The 13655-nt window shown below is 36.3% G+C and overlaps 1 long non-coding RNA gene across 1 annotated transcript in view; it reads right to left on the bottom strand.

Annotated features, from left to right (window-relative positions):
• The window catches only part of LOC116962801, a 167912-nt gene that overhangs the window by 37201 nt on the left and 117056 nt on the right, over nucleotides 1-13655 (bottom strand). The window lies entirely within an intron of this gene.

Below are 13655 nucleotides of genomic sequence, written 5' to 3' on the forward strand. Positions count from 1 at the left end.
ATATAAAACTTTGTGGTTTTTAAAATTATTTTCTTCTAGAGTAATTTGGGCACTTCTTTCTGTGATGGTCACTGATGGAAGAATAGCCCTGATAGCAGATGTTCCAAGTTTCCCTATGTGAAGCTGAAAAAACTTTCCTTTACCTGAACCAAAAATGATCGTTCCAAAGAGTCAAAAAATATTTGTGATCCCATGGGGCAACAGGAAAAACCACTAAAAATAAAAAGCTGTTAACAAATAAACAGATACTAACAGATAACTGTCAGCTAACAATCATTAATAGATAACAGATTTTTTCTGCATTTGGAGAAAGAAACGGGTTTTAAGTGATGCTGACGTACTTTTCATTCTACATAATGGATCAGTTAAGTCATTTTAAGTTAGTAAGTCTAGAAAAGTTGCATCTGAGAGTTCTGCAAGAACCACTTTCAACCACTAATGTTCTTTTCCATTAAGTCTTGTAAAGCTGAGGAAGAACTAGGCAGCTGATAGAAAACTAATGCGTTGATAATGTGCATATAAAAAGATAAACAGGATGAGGTATGTAATTACAGGCTTATTAGTCTCCAAAAAAAAGCATGCTACAAAACCCAAACAATACAGAATTGAAGAATTAAAAGTGATCATATAATTAATTCCTGTCTATGTGATCAGATTTAAACAAAACCTACCAATCTGTTTTCTACATATGAAAAGGAGAAATGTAATAGTCACATTTATGTAACTGATAATATGTACATGAAGTTTTGATGAAGTTTCTAGAAAAACACAAAATCAATATAGCATATAATATTTGCAATAAAAACTGGCTGCCTGGCCCTCCAAATATTTTTTTTTTGTGATTACTTGTTGCTAAGTAGAAGTCCTTTTAGCAATCTACGGGAAGGATTCCTGCTCTTTCAGAATTTCAGCACTGAAGTAAAAGAATCCACAAAATCCTGCCAGAGAAATACTATGTGAAGGAAATAATAAATAATTAAGACTGATGACTGACATAAAAAATAAAATAGCTTGGTAAAGCAGACATATGCAAATTACATTTACCTAATGAATGTTCTAATGAAAGTGAAGAAGCCAGGAGAAAAACCCCTACAAAGTCACCATCTGTCCCCTAAGAATTGGTAGGGCAAAGGCTTTTGGCAGAATATTGTGATCCAAGGCCAACATTTCTGTCGGATATACAAGTGGAGCATAAAAATGAAATTATCTCTCTGACAGTGCTAAAGCCCTCCCAGAAATCAGTGTCCAGTTTTAACACCCCTGACTCAGACAGATGCTGTTAAGTCAGAGCTGGTTCAGAAGAAAGCCACAGGACTGGAAAACATTCTTAACACAGGAGGCAATATATTTAGGTAATCAAAGGTATGCATCTGTAAGTGCCTTTGTGGGAATATTATGCAAAATAAATTCCACAGGAAAAATAGGGTAAAACTACCCCCAACAAAAACAACAAAAACTCTGAATTCAGCAAAAGGACTAGAAAAGCAGTACATACAGGCCCTACACTTTCAAGGAAAGCATATATATCTGTAGCATAAAATTACAATTAAACATTCCTTGAAATTAAATACAAAGACATTTGATTATTTTTTTAGTAAAAATACTGAACTATTATTAACAGTTGAAAAAATAACCATAATTTCTATTAAACCAAATACAACATAAATAAAAAGTAACTGTTTATTTTCTTCTAAAATTTTGTTTATTTGAAACCCTGGAGGCTCTCTTTTAGTTAATACTACTTACTGTAATGCCTATCAAGACTGAATTTTTGGAGGACAACCCCAATGAAGCATGAACTGTTTTTGCTTATAAGTATTTTTTTCTGCTATACTGAAAATGGATGACAAATTAGCCTCAGTAAAAAACAAAGTATCAGAATTTTTAATATGTAGGAAAGAAAATAAATACATGATGGTAACATCCTAACATCAAACAACATAACACAGAATTAATATGCATGGCAATATTGTATCATTCAGGAACTATATCATATGACAATATATTCACCTATTTTGTTCATTACTAACTTCGGGTAAAACAGAAATATAGTAATGAAGAATAAGACTATTTAGTACTTACACTTCTGTAATGAGTTTGAAAAGTTTACAATTGTAAGTATGGATACATTTTATTTCTGAGTAAACGTATGCAGAGTTAAGGTTAAGGGCCAATACCTTTTTTGGTACTTTGTCAAGTCTGAACACCAAAAACTGTATCAAAGAATCTAAATTTAGAGCTATTTGTTTTAGGAAAACTGAGATACAGAGATACGTCTATCTATTTTAGAGATTTTTGATATCCATCATTTCAATGAAAAATGTAACAACTACATGCAGCAGATCTGGCAAATTTGTCCTGTATTTCAAGACAGATCGATTTAGGTCCTCCATTTTTTTGACAAAAAAGTGAGATCTTTACCAAGTCTGGTCCAGTATTTCTTTTCAATCATTTGTGTAGCTCCTCAAGAACACTGATGAAATAACTGATTTGATACAGTTCCAACTTTACAGCTAGCACCTGTAATTATATGACTTTCTGAGTTAACTGTAAAACTATGCATACTTATTCAAGTAATATTTGTTCACTTTTAATAAGGTTTATCCAAGCCTTCATGTCAGTCTAAGCTGCTGAAAGCTCAGTTTCTCAGCCCTGCTATTTTGTGAGGAAAGCCAGTTTTTTCCCTTTTGTTTACCTAAAGCTAGAAGGATATCACTCTGGCACCTGCCCTCAGAGCATGAGATGAATTTGAGGGCTTGTTCTTAGGGCCAAATTATTACTACATATAGGGATTCAGTGTGGCATTTGTTCAATCCTCAGTAGGAATCAAGTAACTAAACAAAAAGTCAGAAGTAGATATACTGGCATCTCAGGGATCTACATGGCTAGAGTCAGGTTAATATGCATTAAGTATTACTGGCATCAAATAGCTTAGTATATATTTTGGTGGGCATGATTACACATATCCTGATTTTTATGTTTTTTGCCAACTTGATTTTTTAATAAAACTGTTCAACATTTTTTCTAAGTAGATAAATCTGAAAATACATATTGGCAGAAAGGAACTGATTGATAGGAAAATATATTTTAAATAAACTTTCCTAATTAATATTGGCATTATGAATTTGTCATTACAGTATGTGCCATTCTAATTTCCTAGCAGTTTGCAGTCTCCTAGGCTGGATTTCTATATCACTGCTCCTGAAAATTCTGCTGCCTTTTAATAACAAGGCCAGTAACAGCAGCTGGCTCAGTTTTATCAATCTTAATTAAAATCTTAATTTTCTGATACATCACAAATTTTTTTTTATGGGAAAAGGCAAAAATTATTTCAGTGTTCTTACATCACACTGTGTAAATATACATGGTATTGGCTTTTTTGCTCTGTAGGTGTCATTCTTTTCAGATGTTAGCTGACAGAATCTAATTGACTTTTTTTATTTTATTTCGTTTTTTACAGTTCATTGTATCTGGCTTCCACAAGTTGTACAAAACCGATAAAAATTAAAGGTGGAACTTGACACTGAAACTTTATTTTAGTATTTCAAATAACTGATTTCTCTCACCTCTTTGATATGAGTGTGGATTCTGTATGAATTGGATCAATACCCAGGGCAATAAATCTTGTGCCATGCAATAGGCTGTCAGCTCTGCACATTACAATACCCTTCAGTATGTCTCTTCTGAATACCAGCTTGAGGGCTGAGTAGGTAACTCAGTGGGTCTTTGATAAACAAACAAAAAAATGTGTAGTTTAGTATTAACAGTTCTATAAGGTGACTAATTGCTGTATCTAACCATCATCATCAATACATCAGGATGATCATCAAGGACTCCAGTCCCTGAAACCCACTGGTCCTTGAGAAGCTGGTGTCCTACAGTATCTTTCAGAGCAGCTTCCCCCACCCTCAACATCTGCACTGCAGCTGGAAGGATGGGAAATCATAGAATCATTTAGGTTGGAAAAGACCTTTAAGATCATCGAGTCCAACCATAAACCTAACACTTAGTCCATGACTAAGCCATGTCCCTCCAACTGCCACATCTACATGTCTTTTAAATACCTCCTGGGATGGTGACTCAACCACTTCCCTGGGCAGCCTGTTCCAATGCTTGATAATCCTTTTAGTGAAGAACCTCCCCTGGCAGAGCTTGTGGCCGTTTCCTCTTGTTCTATTGCTCGTAACTTGGGAGAAGAGACCGACACCCACCTCACTACAGCCTCCTTTCAGGTAGCTGTAGAGAGTGATAAGGTCTCCCCCAAGCTTCCTTTTCTCCAGACTCAATAACCCCAGTTCCCTCAGCTGCTCCTCATAAGACTTGTTCTCTAGATGCTTCATCAACTTTGTTGCCCTTCTCTGTACATGCTCCAGCACCTCGGTGTATTTCTTGTAGAGAGGGGCCCAAAACTGAACACAGTATTTGAAGTGCAGCCTCACCAGTGCTGAGTACCGGGGGTCGATCACTTCCCTTGTCATGCTGGCCACACTATTTCTGATACAAGCCAGGATGCCATTGGCTTTCTTGGCCACCTGGGCACACTGCTGGCTCATACTCAGCTGGCTGATGACCAACATCCCCAGGTCCTCTTCTGCCAGGCAGCTTTCCAGCCACTCCTCCCAAACTGGTAGCGTTGCATGGGGTAGTTGTGACTCAACTGCAGGAGAAGGAGATCTTACAGTAGGGAGGTGTAATGGAATATACAGTCCTTGAAAAGGAGGCTGGGTGGGCGCAAACATACTGGGAACTGTATATATGTATCAGTTTCGCTGATACAATAGGACTCAGTTACCAGGCTTAAAAACAAGAACTTGTTCTAACTTTACCCCCAAACTCCCAAGCAACGGAAGCTGAAAACACTTAAGGGAGCTCAGTCTGAAGTGAATGGCACTAACAGCAAAGTGAAAGTGAACTAAAATACTACACCTCTTCAAAAAATTCTTCTAGAAGTTGCAAGAGGAGCTACACGGTGAACTAAGGGGGGAGGGGGGGGTATTGGGCAGGCAGAGGAGGGGAATTCTGCACCTTCTTAGCAATAGCAGGAGGTGAGGGAACTACCCCCCCCTTGCTGTAACCTTTGTGTCCTCCATAAGGATACAGAGAGGGCTGGTGTCTGGGCAGTTACATGGGTCTGCTGATTAAGTCACAGTTTCCCACTCATCAGTAATGACCTCACCTAAATCTTCAGAGTGTTTTTGGTATCCTTCCCTAGACAGTGTTGTTGCTGTAGCCAGAACAATCCTGCTTGCTGGAGATGTGAGGAACAGTCAAGACTAGGGAGGCAGCACAGAGCTCCAGAGGCAGTAGATATACCATCTCAAATTCTGAATTGTGCCTTGGGCAGTGAAGATGAGCTTGGAGACCAGACAATTTGTATGACCACTGACCACAACAACAAGCATCCCTGCAACGTATGAGGATGGCATGGAAGAAAAACCAATAAAAGGGCACCTGGAAATAAAAATATCCTCTGCTTCTGCTCTTTTTCCAATTCAAAACATCTGCCTGCTGAACGGCACAGTCTGGCCACTCCAGGCTGGCCAACAAAGTACAGAGACACTCTTCATGGCCACTGCAAGGACTGGCTTCACCGTGGCTAAGCTGTTCCATGACCACGCTTGGTTTCCCTAAGATAGGTCTGCCAGATTGGGTCTTTCTCTGTAACGGCCCTACCTCCAGCTGCTGGGCCAAACAACACACATATGCTCATGCCAGACTGGCTCAGTTTTATTATTTTCTGTGAGTGATTTGTACCTTCATGCAGGTAGATCTTGGTTTTGCTCATCCTCCTCCCATTTTCCTTCCTAATACTTTTAACTAAGGCCCTTTAGCAGATCTATGGTTCTGCTGCTTCCCTACCCCATACAAAATGCCTGACTTTGGCACTGCATTTGGCTGTTACTATCCAAGCAGCATAAAATGGCTCTCAGAGAAGTGTTGTCAGATATTTTGCCGAGAACAGATGTTCTACTATTAGCTGCCTGGGATTCAGGTGAATCACTTTGACATAGGATGTCAACAGTATGTTACTATTACTATCCTCCTTAGCCTTGCAAGCCTGACCCATGGGGATTGCTGCACCTCTCCATCAGTGCAAACACTCCTAATCATGACAGGGTGAAGGCAATAAAAGGGGATGTTTGCTTCCTCCATGGGGAATGTTTTTTTTTGTTTTCTGGGTATCGGCTTACACTATCAAATTAATTTCATAGAGGACATTAATTGCTCTCTTATGTTATCTCAATTTTAAATCACTTACCACTGAGAGCTTTTCCAAAGGCACATCATTTCGGTTAGATGTGTATTTGTATAGACTGACAGGAAATGTTGGATTTTTTTGTGTCCTTTTTTTTATACTCACATTTTAACCATAGTTATTTGTGCCAACATAATACATACACTTCACACTGTATACAGTTAAATATTACCTGATTCAATACTTCATACCTTTTTTACAGTACTACTTTTATACAAACCATATGCGCATGAAATTTAAAGACATCTATGACCTCTGTAATAAAATTGTCTAGGCAAATACAGGAGCAAAAAGCCATTTCTTTCTGGGTAAAACAATGAGCCATAACAGGTATGTAATCTTCAGTCTATGCATATTTGCTCTTCTGCTCAATACTTTAATTTAGAAATCCGTATAGAAGCAAAAGGTTAATCTACCTTTGAAACAAAGATGAAGGCTTCCAAAATATTCAATCTAAATTATTTTACCCAAGGAATAAAACACTAAACTCTTATTAAATCTGAATATAGTGCAGACAGATGTTTTCCTCCCACCCTGTGTCTTTTGTGTTCTTTGACGCTAAATTGTAACTCCAAAAATCATTCAGATACACTTACTTTTTCTGAGACTAAAAATTGACTATACTTCAAGTGCGTGCTCAGGCAGCTGTCCATTGGAAAAAAAAAATTATAACACAGCAGTAAAACTAAAATATCCACGTGAAGTTTAGCAGAGAAAATCACAAGAACATTCAGGCAGCAAAATTAGGACTTATTTCAGAAAACAAAGTTGGCAAAAAAATAAAAAAAAAGGCTTGAAATAAATACATGGCAATATATCACAAACTTAGATCTGTTACCTTGAATCTGTCAGCTGCTGAAGGTTGGGCATGAATGATGGCGAGGAACTAAACTCTGAAAGCTCTTGTAAGTTACAAAATCTTGTTCTGCATCTAAACTAGTTCATTGCTAAATCCTAAGAATTTAGCTGAACCAAGACAAACTCCACCTTCCCAGTTATAGGTTAACAGTGCTCTACTGGAACAATGCATGAGCCAAGATCAAGGTGCAGGTTCTCTCACTAATTTCACATACCTTGTCTAAATATTTGTCATTACTTTTAAAAGAAAAAAACAACAAATCTAATTGAAACCTCTTTCTTAGGGATCTATCGGAAACATAATTCTTATGTATTAGTTGTTAGTGTGAGGATATCAAACTAAGGGCAGAATTCATATTGCAGTGATTCCTTACTGAGGGTGTAATTACTTCAGTCTCCTACATGGCTGTTTATTTTCACATAACTTGAGAGTTGCAATATGTCACAAATCAGTATTTTCTCTGACTAATCTGACGGAAATTGGGCACTGGATTAAAAATTCAACAAGGAACTGAACAGGTATTGAAGGTGCATGTGTACTCTGCAGCTGCTTTTTCTTTTTGTCTCTCACACAAAGAAGGAACTAGCTATTGTTTTACTGATGTGCAGCCAGTATACACAGAAGCACAGAGCCTTGATGGTTGGTGGTGGGGGATCCAAAGCTGTTGGGACAGGTAAAAAAAAAAAAAAAGAAGGTGGCACTAGAAAAGGAAGGAAGGGTCAAAAGTACAAAAAAAAAGAGTAGTTAGCAGGGAGAGCTGAAATAGAAAAATTTGAGTAGCAACTATTTGTCTTAGAGAAAAAATAAAATGTTTAGGAAGCATTGGAATAAGAAAAGGCACCACTAGAAACCATGGACAACAATTGTTCTTTAAAGCTAGGTCAAAATCTCAAAGAAGTGAATAATCATACTTGTATACGCTGTGATATAGCGTAAAATGATTAGTTATAGGTTGGGAAGATGTGAAGGGGAGAGGGTGTTTCAAGAAACCCAACTCATGGAAGATAGAAAACCTGACATTTTTGTATAGGTGAAGAAAAATCTCTCTGATATAATTTTTAAGGCTGCTTCACTTTTAAAGGCTAGTGTTGCTATTCTTTTTTGAATTGTACACAAATTTAATGTCAAATATTCAAAGGCTGTTTCTTCTCCTGAGAATGCTACCACAGCATGATTTATAGTGGACATTATTGCTTTTGCTAAGTTTCAGTACACATATCAGAAAAAATAGAACACAAAGTTATTGTTTTCTGTATAAAATATTACTAAGTGAAGGGAATGCCACCTGGTTAAATATTCAAAAAGCCTTAAGAGATGCTCTTTCCCAGGATGTCCTGTTCATTTTACTCATCAGTCTTGCTTACCTGACTACTATTTTATGAAATAAAGGAGTAGTAGATGACATTTAAAAAAAAAAAAAAAAAAAAAAAAAAAGATAAATCAGAGGATTTATCGGAGACTGGCTTAAACTTTAAGTAGATCTAGGGAGTCAATGTTACTTTGCAATTTTTCAAAACTATTCAACATATTCCTTCTTTTGGTATCTTCTTCTCTATGACAATGTCTTCCTAGGTGAATAGGCTTTTCCTTATAAGTTTTTCTGTTATTACATCATTCTTCTCCATTTTTGTTACTCCCCACTCAAATTTTTGAAAGTTTTTTCAGTAGTTTTCAAGTGTATCATCTTGGCAGACCATTTTTCCGTATGGGATCAAATCAATATTTCTCAACATTTTCTTTTTATTTTTTCAGTAAACTGCCATCGTGCACTGCTGCACAAAAATTTCTACTCTTAATTATGCTATGTGTCTATCATTAATCAAGACAGACAGGCAGACAGATATACACAGTTGTGGAACTGGAAGAGCTTCTCAACTGGAAAAGCTTGTAAAAAAAGACAGCATCTATCAATACCTGCCTTCTTTGACAAATCAATAAACTGTAAGAAATATGGGAGATGTGTCATTTTTACATAACGCACACTGAACTAAACATACATTCAACCTATTAAGAAAAACAACAACAAAAATAATTCATTAGCAATAAACTTTGTAATTCTTTCTTCACTGAGTAAGCAAAGGGCTATTTTTGTCATTTTGTAAATGACATTGAAATAGAAAGCCTGTCATTTTGCCACAAGATTTCTCTGCTTTGATTAGAAAACAGCAGCTCATTAGCTCCTCTTCCTGTATATGTCCCCATCATCACTCTGAAGAATGCCAGCACTTGTAATAGGACAATTATTTTTATTTTTTTTTTCCAGCTCAAGTGCATTTCGCCTTTGGACTTTACACAAAATTAATTATAATTTTCCCTTCTAATCTCTAGTACATCATTAGGACTCTGAGCCTGGGAATCTGTTTTCTCTAACAAATGGCTAAATGCCAAACACTAGTGGCATTTTAAAATGGAACTGAGCAAATGCAGCAAAATGCATTCTCCTTCCCTGGCATTTCTCCTCTGTTTTTACATTGTGTTTCTGAGATTGTCCTCTAGAATGACTTTACTTTCATTAACTTTTTTCTGACTAAGAAACAAGGAAGCATTTTAATAAGAGCATAGCTTTCACAAGTGGGCATATGGAAAAACCCAACAAAAGTTTACACAGACACAGAGATATTCATCCAAGTGTTTGGGCAGACAACGGTCACTTGGAATTCCCATCCCCAGTCTACATTAACTTGCACATCTGTTTTTCCACCTTTCACAAACAATCCAACAGAAATGAGCTCTGAAACATTCCCGCAGGGTAGCCAGATATTAGAGAAGGCAGGAGAAAACAAGGACAAAATTGAGGGCTCTTTACAGGGCTCTGCCTGTAGATATTTCTCCTTCGTAAAGAGAATCACCACCTCAACACTTCTGCTCTGTGAAAAGCTGCTGCACTATAGCACGAAGCTGTGATCCCTGAACTATTCCTTAAATCTTTTTGCTCTCTCCTTTCTGTTGCTGGGTACTTGAGCAAGGAGGAAAACAGGGATTGCTTAGAGAGGAATTTAGCTCATGGGCCACAGTCTTGTTCGGATTTACAACTAAGAGTCTCTACACACTGAAGGAGAGTGACATGATGGAAGGCTCTAGCACTTCACAACATTTTTTTTCTTACACTCAGTAAGGAGCATATTGACACTCTTTCTGCAGTTGCACCAAATGAAAAGGAATGTATCAACTCCACAGCATTCAGAAAAGTCTGCCTAAAGTGGTAATACAGTAGCACATCACAGCCAGGAATAGGGACATAAAAGCTGACACAGCTAGTAGACTTGGATGAACATCTAATATCTATTGATTAAACAAAAGGATAAGTGTGGATTGTGCATGACACTAAAAAAGCAACAGGGTTTAAGAGGGGCCAAGGAATCTTTTAAGCAAATAATTACTTATAAAAGGAATAAGCTTTTTTTCATCACCATATTTCCACCCAGAAGAACTCAAAATCAGGCCAGATATTGATTCATTATCAATGCCAAGGAATAAAGTGTTGAACATTTTCAAGCAATTTCTGTGCAGCATCAGTTGACCCCCTGTCTTCTTTACTCTGGTTAATCGAATTAAACCAGAGCGCAATTCAGATAAACTGGAGGAATAAGAAGTAAGTTAAGTGAAGCCTGCTAGTAAGTACTAAGTATTCCCTTGTGCTTTTTTCAGTATTTTTAACAACTGTGAGTTTACTTATTTTAGTCAAGAAATCAAAATTTATATATTCAGAAGGAAATATCAGGGATGTTAAATACAGGAAAGAAAGAAAGCATGAAGAAGGAATAAATAAGGTCTGACAAAGCCACATACATAGCAACTTGTCAACGACAATTAAAACCTAATTATTCCTGATAGCAGTACTTTCCTTTCTCAAGGGTATAAAGAGGACTTAGTTTGCATCTTAAACATGAGTTCAAATATAGCTTCATATATTCTGTAGGAATTAAGAATTTATAAATTGTTCAGAGCACTGATGAACAATGTGAACAGAGGGCAAAAATAATACATAGAAGACAAAAAGTGTAAATATAAACAGACAGTAGCCCAAGTGCCACCTTAAATGACACACTGTGAAAGCCTATTCAAGTCAGTATGAATATAAGCCAATGAAAAATACATTATCATACTTACATACACACATTCTTCATTTGAAAAGCAAAGGCATATTGAAAGTGCACATAAATACTCAGTACACCACACATACACATTTTTCCCTTCAGAAATTTCAACTTGCATTAAATTGTAAAGAAAAGGGTATATCAAAGTTATTGTAGGATTCTAGAAAGCTGTTCTGAACAAAACATTCTCCTCTTAGAACACATTGATAAATGATCTCATTAACCTTAGTCCAAACAAGGTTTTTTGTGTTTTTTTTTTTTTTTTTTAATTAGCAGACATGGATTTATATTAATACCGTTTTAATGCCCAGACAACTGTATTAAACCTGCTAGGTATTATTTGTCTTTTATTGTCACCAACATTTTGGAATTCCTGGTTGCTCTGTTTTCCTGACCATTGTCAGACATATAATATACTGCTTAATTTACATTTTTAAACAGTATGATTGAAATAAAGTACCTAAAAAATGCAAAGATCAGAAAGAAAAGGAAAATGCAATATTTAATTATCGTTAGCTACTTTACACCATGACATCATCAAATCCCGCTCCAGGTTATAGGACTAAATTCAGTGCTAAATAGAATACATATTAATATTTCTGTTGTCTTTAATTGGGCAGGATCAGGAACTTGAAAGATTATTTTAGATTAGATGAGTAGATTCCACCAAAATTTTACTCTTTTCTTTACAATATGAAGTCAGTCCACTTTTGCTTTTGTTTGTATGCTTTTACATAAATATCTTCAGTTACAATAAAATGTATGACTGGATTCATTCAGTTTTCTTTTTTTTTTTTTTTTTAATTCTTTATGGCTATATCAATAAAAGTATTTTCATAAAAAATGCTTACAAGTACACTGCTGAATCTGAAGGCGCAATAAGTTTAGCAACTTATGTCCTTTTGATTGAATTATGATTCTTGCTTTCCAAACTATGAATTATGCTATCCTTCCTTTCTATAGGTTCTGTCAAGGGCCAATTTAAGACTCACTCTTCAAAAGAAATTTCAAATATTAAGATCTGTGCTATGTGATGTTTGTTACTCCTATGCCTGCATATCACCAGTAACTATAATGAACAAGTATGTGAACCACTGAGGCACTGCTATTTTACAAAAACAGCCATCTTCAAGACATTCTAATCTGGAGAGCCATTTAGAAATCAGTCAGATGGCTGGAGCACAATGTCTTTTAAGAAACTTCTATGTGTTATTCTCTAACAATTACAACACAAATTATATTTCAATCACTGGCACAGAGGAGATTTAATGTTTCAACAAACTTCTAGGATGCAGATCCACAGGTTAGAGGACCTATATGTTTCAGATCCAAAATATAACATTCTTAAAACTGTTATCGATCAACGCATTAAATCACAGTCTTTAAGCCTCTCTAAAGTTTTCACCAGGAAACTGTCAAGGCTTCTAGAAACTGCTTCTTGGCATACATATAGGAATTCCATTTGAGGCATTCATCTTGAAAACCAAGCTCTCCCAGGAAGCACAGAGGGGCTGCTCTCCCACATATGATGCTTCAGATGCATAATCCAACAGGAGTTCTCAGCAGACGAACATCTACTCTGTTGTCAAAGGAGAAGTACGCTCCTTCACCTAAAACAACCTTTACTGCTCAAAAAGGTTTCAACAGACAACCTCTTCCTCACTTATGATTCTAATTTTTTAGCTGTGCTGTCAGTCTTCCTTATGATTTTCTGATCCCCTTCTAGGCCCTAATGCTTCCTGGTCTTCAGTTGTAGACACAAGCTACTAGTACGGAAGTGTGTCATGTATTTATTTCAGTATACTAAGAAGTATGTTGTCCTATAGTTTTTCTAAATATCTGTAAAGATACCAGACAAATTCTGAGTCCTTCAGTTAAAGAAATAGACCACTGCAAGTAAAACTGAGTGCTTGCATAAGTTACACTATTCACATTTCACAATTCACAATCATGATAAATGCATCAATCCTAAGGAAATTATTATTAGTTGTACTGCATGTTCTAGAACCAGTTTTCCTATCATCACTTTATGCGATAAACATTTGCCACTATCTATTTGCATTCTTGATTTATTTATAATTTGTTTTGGTTGAAGAACCACATCTATGACTTTTTCATGTGCATACATCTTCCCGCCAAGTAAACGTCTTTGGCAGTAGACTGGAACTGGCTGAGATGTATCATTGCTAATTTTCCTCATATTTTCACTCACATTCAAGACAACTTTTATTAGGCTTCCAATACCAATACTATTTTAAAAATGGAACTTACTGTTTTAAGAGGCCAGAGATTAAGTCATATTGAGTCACACAATACTAGGTCACAGCTTCAGATAGAGGTTTTGAAGCTATTCTCAAGTGCAATTTTACAGATAGATAAAGGTTCACAAGCCATCAGGAAATACTCTTCAGATCTCTCAGAATGTAGTATGATAGTAACTGGG

Source organism: Tyto alba, unplaced genomic scaffold (assembly GCF_018691265.1).
Source record: "Tyto alba isolate M040663 unplaced genomic scaffold, T.alba_DEE_v4.0 Super-Scaffold_23, whole genome shotgun sequence".
NCBI classification, from domain to species: domain Eukaryota; kingdom Metazoa; phylum Chordata; class Aves; order Strigiformes; family Tytonidae; genus Tyto; species Tyto alba.